The sequence below is a fragment of the Sorex fumeus genome, unplaced genomic scaffold (assembly GCF_029834395.1).
Source record: "Sorex fumeus unplaced genomic scaffold, SorFum_2.1 ptg000054l, whole genome shotgun sequence".
Taxonomy (NCBI): domain Eukaryota; kingdom Metazoa; phylum Chordata; class Mammalia; order Eulipotyphla; family Soricidae; genus Sorex; species Sorex fumeus.
In genome coordinates this window covers 50,374,499-50,382,359 of record NW_026606111.1, presented here as the reverse complement: position 1 = coordinate 50,382,359, position 7,861 = coordinate 50,374,499, and the positions used below count along the sequence as shown (strand labels likewise).

Here is a 7,861-nt window from a genome sequence, read left to right as displayed (position 1 = left end):
GTTAATGATAGTTTATTTATCTACACAGTGGCATACTATGAAGCTTTTAGAAAAAAAGAAGTCATAAAATTTGAATGAAAGTGGATCAATATAGAAAGTGAAATGAGTCAGAAAGCGAGGGACAGACATAGAAAGATTGTACTCATCGTGGAATATAAAGTAACAGAATGGGAGATTAATACCCAAGAATAGAGTGATAAGGACTAGGAGGTTTGCTCCAGGTCTTGGAAGCCGGCATCACATGCTGGGGGTAAAGGCAGCTCAGACAGAGAACAGAATACCAAGTAAAGGGTGTTTGGAGGACCCAGTTGAGTTGGGAGATTCATGCAAGAGTAGACCATAGACCCATTCTTTCTCCCCCACCGAGTCCACAATTTGACCCCCACAAGTGGCTCTCCAGAACCACCATGGCCCCAGAGGCAGATGGACCCAATTCGGAACCCAGCGGCTTTTGGCCGAAATGTGGCTGAACTATGCATTAAACTATGTCACCATTCTACACCAGGTGGGAAAGGGTGTTTGTCCCTTCTGCCTTTATCTCCCCTGGCAGCACAATGGCAATCACCTCAGAGACTATTGGATAGCCAGGTATGAGCTAGCGGTGACAGGGCTACTACAGCCTCGTGGGATAGGGGGTGGGGGGTAGAAACAGCCCATTCTTCCTGCCCCGCCAAGACCATGAGTTGCCCACCATGAGCAGCTCTCTGGCTTGTCCATGGCCCCAGAGAACCAAAGAGAATGCCCTGCCACAGAAGCAGGGTGGGGGGCATGTTGGGAGGAATACTGGGTTCATTGTTGGTAGAGAATGATTTCCATGAGCAGGCACCAGTAACATCTCCATTCGTCCTAGCCCTGAGATTTTAGCAAGTGCCACATTGGAGGCTCTTTCACGGTCAGGGAAATGAGATCCATTATTGTTAGTGGGTTTTGGCATGTAGAATTCACCACGGGGAGCTTGCCAGACTCTGCCATGTGGGCAAGATACTCTCGGTAACCTGCCAGGTTCTCCAAGAAAGAGAACTGGACAAAAAGAGTTGTTGAATTATCAACAAGATCCAGTCTCTGGATCTTGGCCATTCATGGGACTACATGGCTCCAAGGGCAGTTCGTGGGTGTAACACTTAGCTACTGGAAGATGAGGGATCTGGATGAGGAGTCCCAGTCTTGATCCGAGCAGCCTTGGATGTCTCCGCCCCGGGTCCTGCACACCTGGGATCCTCTGCCAGTTCCTTCATGCATGAGGCTCCTTCAAGCTTGGGGAGAGTGGTCTAAAGCGTACCTATGGCTGGTTGCAGAGGTCTGCAGCTGCCGGAGCTCTGCTTGGGGTGGTGAGGGAACCTCACCAACAAGGGCAAAGGGCCCTCAGTGAGGAAAGCCAGATGCGGGGTCAGGAGACTGTCATTTTAGACATATTTGGAATTAATTTTAGATCGAAAAGTACACATCATTCAAACTGCTGTATATGCTTAGCAATAAATTATTATACACTTCTTCAATGACCTAAGAAAACCCCCTCTGCTCAGAGAACTCGATTTTTAATTACAGGTGTGCTTTGCCCATGTGGAACGACTGAGAATCACTATGAGTAGATAAAAAACTCACTATACACACGAAGATGCACACAGGTTACTTTGAGACATCTGTTTTGTTAATGTTTGTTGGCCATTAACCTCCACTGAGACCCTTTTTTCTGTCCTTTGCAGGAGCCTCATGAATCTCACCTTCCGTTCAAGTTGAACTTGTAATAAGGTGGAATTAAATCATCAATATGCTTCTCACCTCTTCCTTCAGGAGAAAAATCCTACTTACATTCAAGGTGGTCAAAGTGCAGACAATGCCATCCACCTTTTTCTGGAGATGTACACGGGACCGAGGTGAGAACAGCAAAAGGCTCTATTTTAATGGTCTTAATGAAGGTTTCAGGGAAGGGCATTAAACAAGACTGATTCACCATCTTCCAAAAGAAATAATGTGCACAGCTGACGCCCTGGGTATGGTAAAAGAGAATATGGTAAAAACCATACTTTTTCTTCTGGGACATTAAGGTTCTAAATCTATAGCTTCAAGCTGCTTTGAAATACCTACCTTGATTAGGAATCACTGTCTGCCATAGGAGAGAGTAAGGACAACACTCAAAGAAATCAGAAGAGAAAAATAGGGAAAAAAAACAACTCTTATACTCAGTTTGGCAACACATGTACTAAAATTGAAATGATACAGAGATTAGCATGGTCCTTGAACAGAGATGACATGCAAACTTGTAAAGTGTTCCACATTTTTGTTGCAAGAAGAATTAACAGGGCTACATTAATCTAAGACAAGCCCCACAAGTACTCCAAATTTCGACATAAAATTAGCACAAATCCCCATCACAATGATCTCTCTCAATGTCAATGGACTAAATGCAGCAATTCAAAGGCAGAGGATGGCAGGATGAATTAGAAAACTGAACCCAACATTCTGCTGCCTGCAAGAAACACATCTGAATAATCAAAGAAAACATGGGCTCAAATTCAAAGGCTGGGAAACAATTCTTCGAGAAAAGAACACCTCCAAATATCTGGAGTGGCCATACTAGTATCAGACCACATGGACTTCAGGCTAAAGGTTATAAGAGACAGTGTAGGTCATTTCTTAATGATCATGGTATCTGTACATCAGAAAAAACTCACCCTCCTCAATGTATATGCTCCTAATGACAGACCAGCAAAATATGTAAAAACAAGTTCTAACAGACTTATAGAAAAACATTGATAGCAACACAATACTAGATGGAGATTTGAAAGTACTTTCTCACTTCTCAATATATTAAACAGACAAAAACTCAGCAAGAAAATATTTTATTTGAGGGAAGTAGTGAACAACCATTGGCTTAGAATAGAAATCAAAGAGGAAATAAAAAGATTCCAGAAACAAATGAGAATGAGGAGCTACCAGAACTTGTGGGACACAGCAAAAGCAGTGTTAAGAGGAACGTTTTTAGCTCTGCGAAATTCATCAGGAAGAAAGAAAGGGCCTACAAAAATAACTTACAGTTCAAGATTTTGGAAAATGACCTATTAAAGGAGTCCAAGCTAGGCAGGAGGAAGGAAATAATAAACCCTGGAGCAAAAATCAATGATCTAGAATCCCAAAATACAATCCAGAAGACCAACAAAAAGCAAGACATGGTTCTTTGAGAAAATAAATAAGATCAATAAACCATAAGCAAGACTCACAAATAAACAAAGAGAACGAATCCTAATAAACGAATCAGAAATGCAAAGGGGGACATCATAATAGAAACTACAGAAATCCAGAGGATCATCAGTGATTATTTTGAGAATCTTTACAGCAGGAAATGAGAGAATCTTGAATAAATGGATAAATTACTGGATTCCAATTACCTCCCAAGGCTGAACCAAGAAGATTTCGAATATGATAGCACAGTGATAGGGTGTTTGCCTTGCATGCAGCCAACATGACCGACCCGAATTCAATTCCTCCGCCCCTCTCAGAGAGCCCGGCAAGCTACCAAGAGAGTATCTCTCCCGCAGGGCAGAGCCTGGCAAGCTCCCCGTGACGTATTTGATATGCCAAACACAGTAACAAAAAAGTCTCCAATGGAGACGTTACTGGGCCCGCTCGAGCAAATCGATGAACAAAGGGAGGGCCTTTACCTTTTACCTTTATCACTACCAAGCAAATTGAAATGATAATAAAAAGCATCCCCTAAAACAGGAGCCCAGGCCCAAATGGATTCACTAATGAAATATTTCAAACCTTTAAAGAGGACCTGATGCCAACATTTTTTAAGATTTTCCAGGAAGTTGAAGAAACAAAAATACTACCAAACAGTTTCTATGAGGCAAAGTTCATCCTGATACTCAGATCAGACAGAGAAACCACAAAAAAAAAGATAATTACAGATATTTCCTTGATAAATACATATGCAAAGATCCTTAAGAAAATAACAGCAAAGAAAATCCAGAAACTCAACAAATGATCACACACTAAGACCAAGTAGGTTTATCTTGGGATGCAAGGATGGCTTAACATTCTCAAGTCAATCAACAGAATACACCATCTCAATAAAATAAAGATAAAAGTCATATGATCATATCAATAGATGTAGATAAAGCATTTGATGAGATCCAGCACCCATTCATGATGAAAAACTCTCAACAAAATGGGAGTTGAAAGTACTTTCCTCAATATAGTCAAAGCAAACTATCACAAACCCACAGCATTATTCTCAACGGGGAAAAAATAAAGGCTTGGGTCAGAAATCAATGAGCTAGAATACCAAAATACAATCAGGCACAAACCAAGTTACCCACTCTCACCACTCCTATTCAACATAGTACTTGAAGTACTTGCCATATGATTTGGTAAGAAAAAGATATCAAGGGCATCCAGATAAAAAAGGAAAAACTCAAGCTTTTACTATTTGCTAAATCAATATCCATTAGTCCATGGCTTTCGGTATACTAATAATGAAAGAGAAAAAAGAGATAGGAGAAGAACAATCCCATTCACAATAATACATCAGAAAATCAAGTATATTAGAAACAGCTAAGAAGGTTAAGGATCTATACCAAAAAAAAAAAAAACCTACAAAACACCACTTCAAGAAATAAAAGAGGATATGAGGAAATGGAATCACATCCCATGCTCATGGATTGAGAGGATTAACACTGTCAAAATAGCAATACACCCCAAAGCTCTATTAAGATTCAATGCACTTCATATAAGTATACCAATAACATTTTTCAAAGAAACAGATTAAAAATTCTTGAAATTCATAAACAACAATAAACTCCCATGAATAGCTAAACCAATCTTTCAAAAAAGAAGATGGGATCACCTTCCACAACTTCAAATCCTGGGACAAAGTCGTAGTAATCAAAAAAGCATGGTATTCAGATAAAGACAGGGCTCAGATCAATGGAATGTCGTCAAATATCCTGACGCTGACCCTCAGATTATTATTACCTAATCATTCATAAAGGCTCAAGAACTATGAAGTTGAGCAAGGAAGTCTCTTCAGCAACTGGTGCTGGGCAAACTGGACAGTAACATGCAAAAAAGATGAAGTCAGACCTATTTATAGTGCCAGGAACAAAGTCAGATCAAATGAATTAAAGACCTCAATATCATACCTGAATTCTTAAGATATATGGAGAAAAATGTGGGAAGATCCCTCCATGACATTAAAGCTAAGGGAAACTTCTAGAATGAAACACCATTGACCAAGGAAGAGGAAGTGAAGATAAACAAATGAGACTACATTAAACTAAGACATTTCTGCAACTCAGAAAAAATTGTGACCATGATAAAAAGACAGCCCACATAATGGAGAAAAATTATTTATGCAATACCCATAAAATTAACCTCAAAATTCTGACTGCTGTATCATTAAATATACTAAATAATTCCTGTGACTTTTATTCTTCTTCACATATATTTACTCTAAAATATTTTAGATTTCCTTTTAAACCACAGGTAAAAATGTAAAATTATAACTTTTCTTAAAAGCTAAAAATAACCCCTATACTTTGCCAGGTGAGACCCAAAAAACAAAACACCAAACAAGCAAGCAAGAAAGAAAGAAATTAAGAATTAAAAATAATGCTCGTTGCAGTGCTAAGGATCAAACGCAGATCATTATACAATGGAAGGCAAATGTTCTATCACTGAGTTATATCCCTGTTCTTAAACATTTAAAAAGGTCTTATTTGATGTTTAATTGCATTTTCTTTTTTAAAAAATGCTTTTCTTAGTAGACCTGGTCGCCACTGTACCTCCTACTTGTTGACCTTTGTATATTTTACCTCTAAGATTCAGCTGGCACCTTATTCTTCCTATATCCATGCTCTCATTTGACAAACTTTCCAAGATCATGTCTGACTTGCTTTAACTTGGCATAAAATGGACACCTTATTTTCTGTATGCTCTCACGCTAAAGGTGATGATGTTTTCGACCCTGGAGAAGCATTTTCTGGGGAGCTTTCTGACTGTTTCTACTTGACTTCAAAGTATCTAAAGGTAAGGAATCATCTTTTTTTTTTTTTGCATTTATGAGTCACACCTGGCGATGCACAGGGGTTACTCCTGGCTCTGCAGTCAGGAATTACTCCTCATGGTGCTTGGGGGGACCATACAGGATGCTGGGAATCTAACCTGGGTAGGCCGTGTGCAAGGCAAATGCCCTACCTGCTGTACTATTGCTCCAGCTCCCCCCTCCCCATAATTCATCATCTTGAGGGCCTCAGATTTTTACCTGCCATTTAGAAACTTCATCTTTACATTGACACAGTAAACTGAAACCACAGAACCATTGAATGGCATGTTATAATGGTAGCAGCCATGAGCAAGCATTGATAACCCATAAGTTGGCATAAATGAATTCTTTCTCAGAGGCTTCAACTTCTGAGGATACCTTTCACTACCTCCTTTCTGTTACATATTCCTGGATCACAATCTACATCAGGCCATCAGTAAAAACTGTACACCCAAAAGCTAGTTTTCCAATGGGATCAGAATCCTTGATCCTTGTAACTTGCAATTTTTCATTCATGACTTGTTGACCTTGTTTCAGGCGGAGGCAACCAGAGCATAAACTCAACTTTCCAGTAGTTTCCACAGGAAATCCAAATACCTAAGAATGTTATCATTTCTGACAACACAGTTTAAAATTTTTTTGGAATCCCACGGAAAGCTACTATCATTAATGGTATAATATTACTATTCTCCAAAGTCCAGATCTTCCAAAAGAACTCTCTACCCTCCTCACTCCAATTGCAGACTCCAGTCTATGATGCTCCTGAAACTGCTTCTAATAGTTTCACTCAGGTTCTCCCCTAAAGTGCACAAGTTAAGTTCATACCACTCCAAGTTCTTATTCCTAAACTACTAGAGTCGGCTTGGTTCTCAAGCTTGTATTCTCCCTTGAGGAAATACCGTGCTTCCTTTCTCTATGTCTCTCTTTGCTTGCTTTGTTAAATGAGTCTTCTCTCTTGAACATATATTACTTTTCACACTACAACTCTGTCACAAGTTTCTAAGTGTTGTTTGAAAAATCTATTTTGCTTCATTGAACTAAAAATTTTAAAAACCAGAGTTTTGTTAAAACCAATATTTGTTTCTTTTAAACCGCAAATTTTGAGAATGAAAGGTGGTAAAGCAATGAAATACTACTCAGTTGTATGATGTGAAATGTTATTATTTGTAGAAAAATTGATAACATGAGGGTATTATGTTTAGTGACATAAATCAGGCATAGAAAGATAGGCATCATACAAGTTCATGCATATGGGACATATAGAGAAAACAAATTAAAAGAATAAAATGAGACAGACAAACGTCTAAAACATATATATTCTATGATTTATAATTCGATTAATAATGGTTTCTTATAAACATAATTCCAACATAACACTACTCATTCTCTCAAAAATTAACCTCTTCCTCTCTCCCAAACCCCCAAAATCCCTCCTCCCAATCCCCTGACTCAATTTTGTGGATCAGTTCTCCACGACAGTGCACCTACCAGAAATAGGCAAGGCATTGTTACTGGCTATTCTAAGGATAATGGACAAGGCCCTGTGCTAGAAGTGGAGGTAAATGTTGTAGTTCTTACTGTTTGCCATGTGGTGTTGTTGATTTTTGGTTTTCTTTGTATTTGAAAGAGTTTCTGTATATATTGCACTTGAAAATAAGAGACCTAGGACCGAGTGATAGTACATTTCGTAAGGCACTGGCCCTGTGCACAACTGACCTCAGTTTGATCTTTAGTATCACGTATGTTCTCCTAAGCACATTCAGCAGTGATCCGTAGCACAGACCCATGAATATTCCCTGAGCAGTACGGGCTATGACC

The 7,861-nt window shown here is 39.2% G+C and overlaps 1 pseudogene; it reads left to right on the top strand.

The window, feature by feature from the left end:
* The first annotated feature begins 2,183 nt into the window (after window positions 1-2,183).
* Window positions 2,184-2,280, top strand: LOC130033707 (uncharacterized; annotated as a pseudogene).
* The last annotated feature ends 5,581 nt before the right edge of the window (window positions 2,281-7,861 follow it).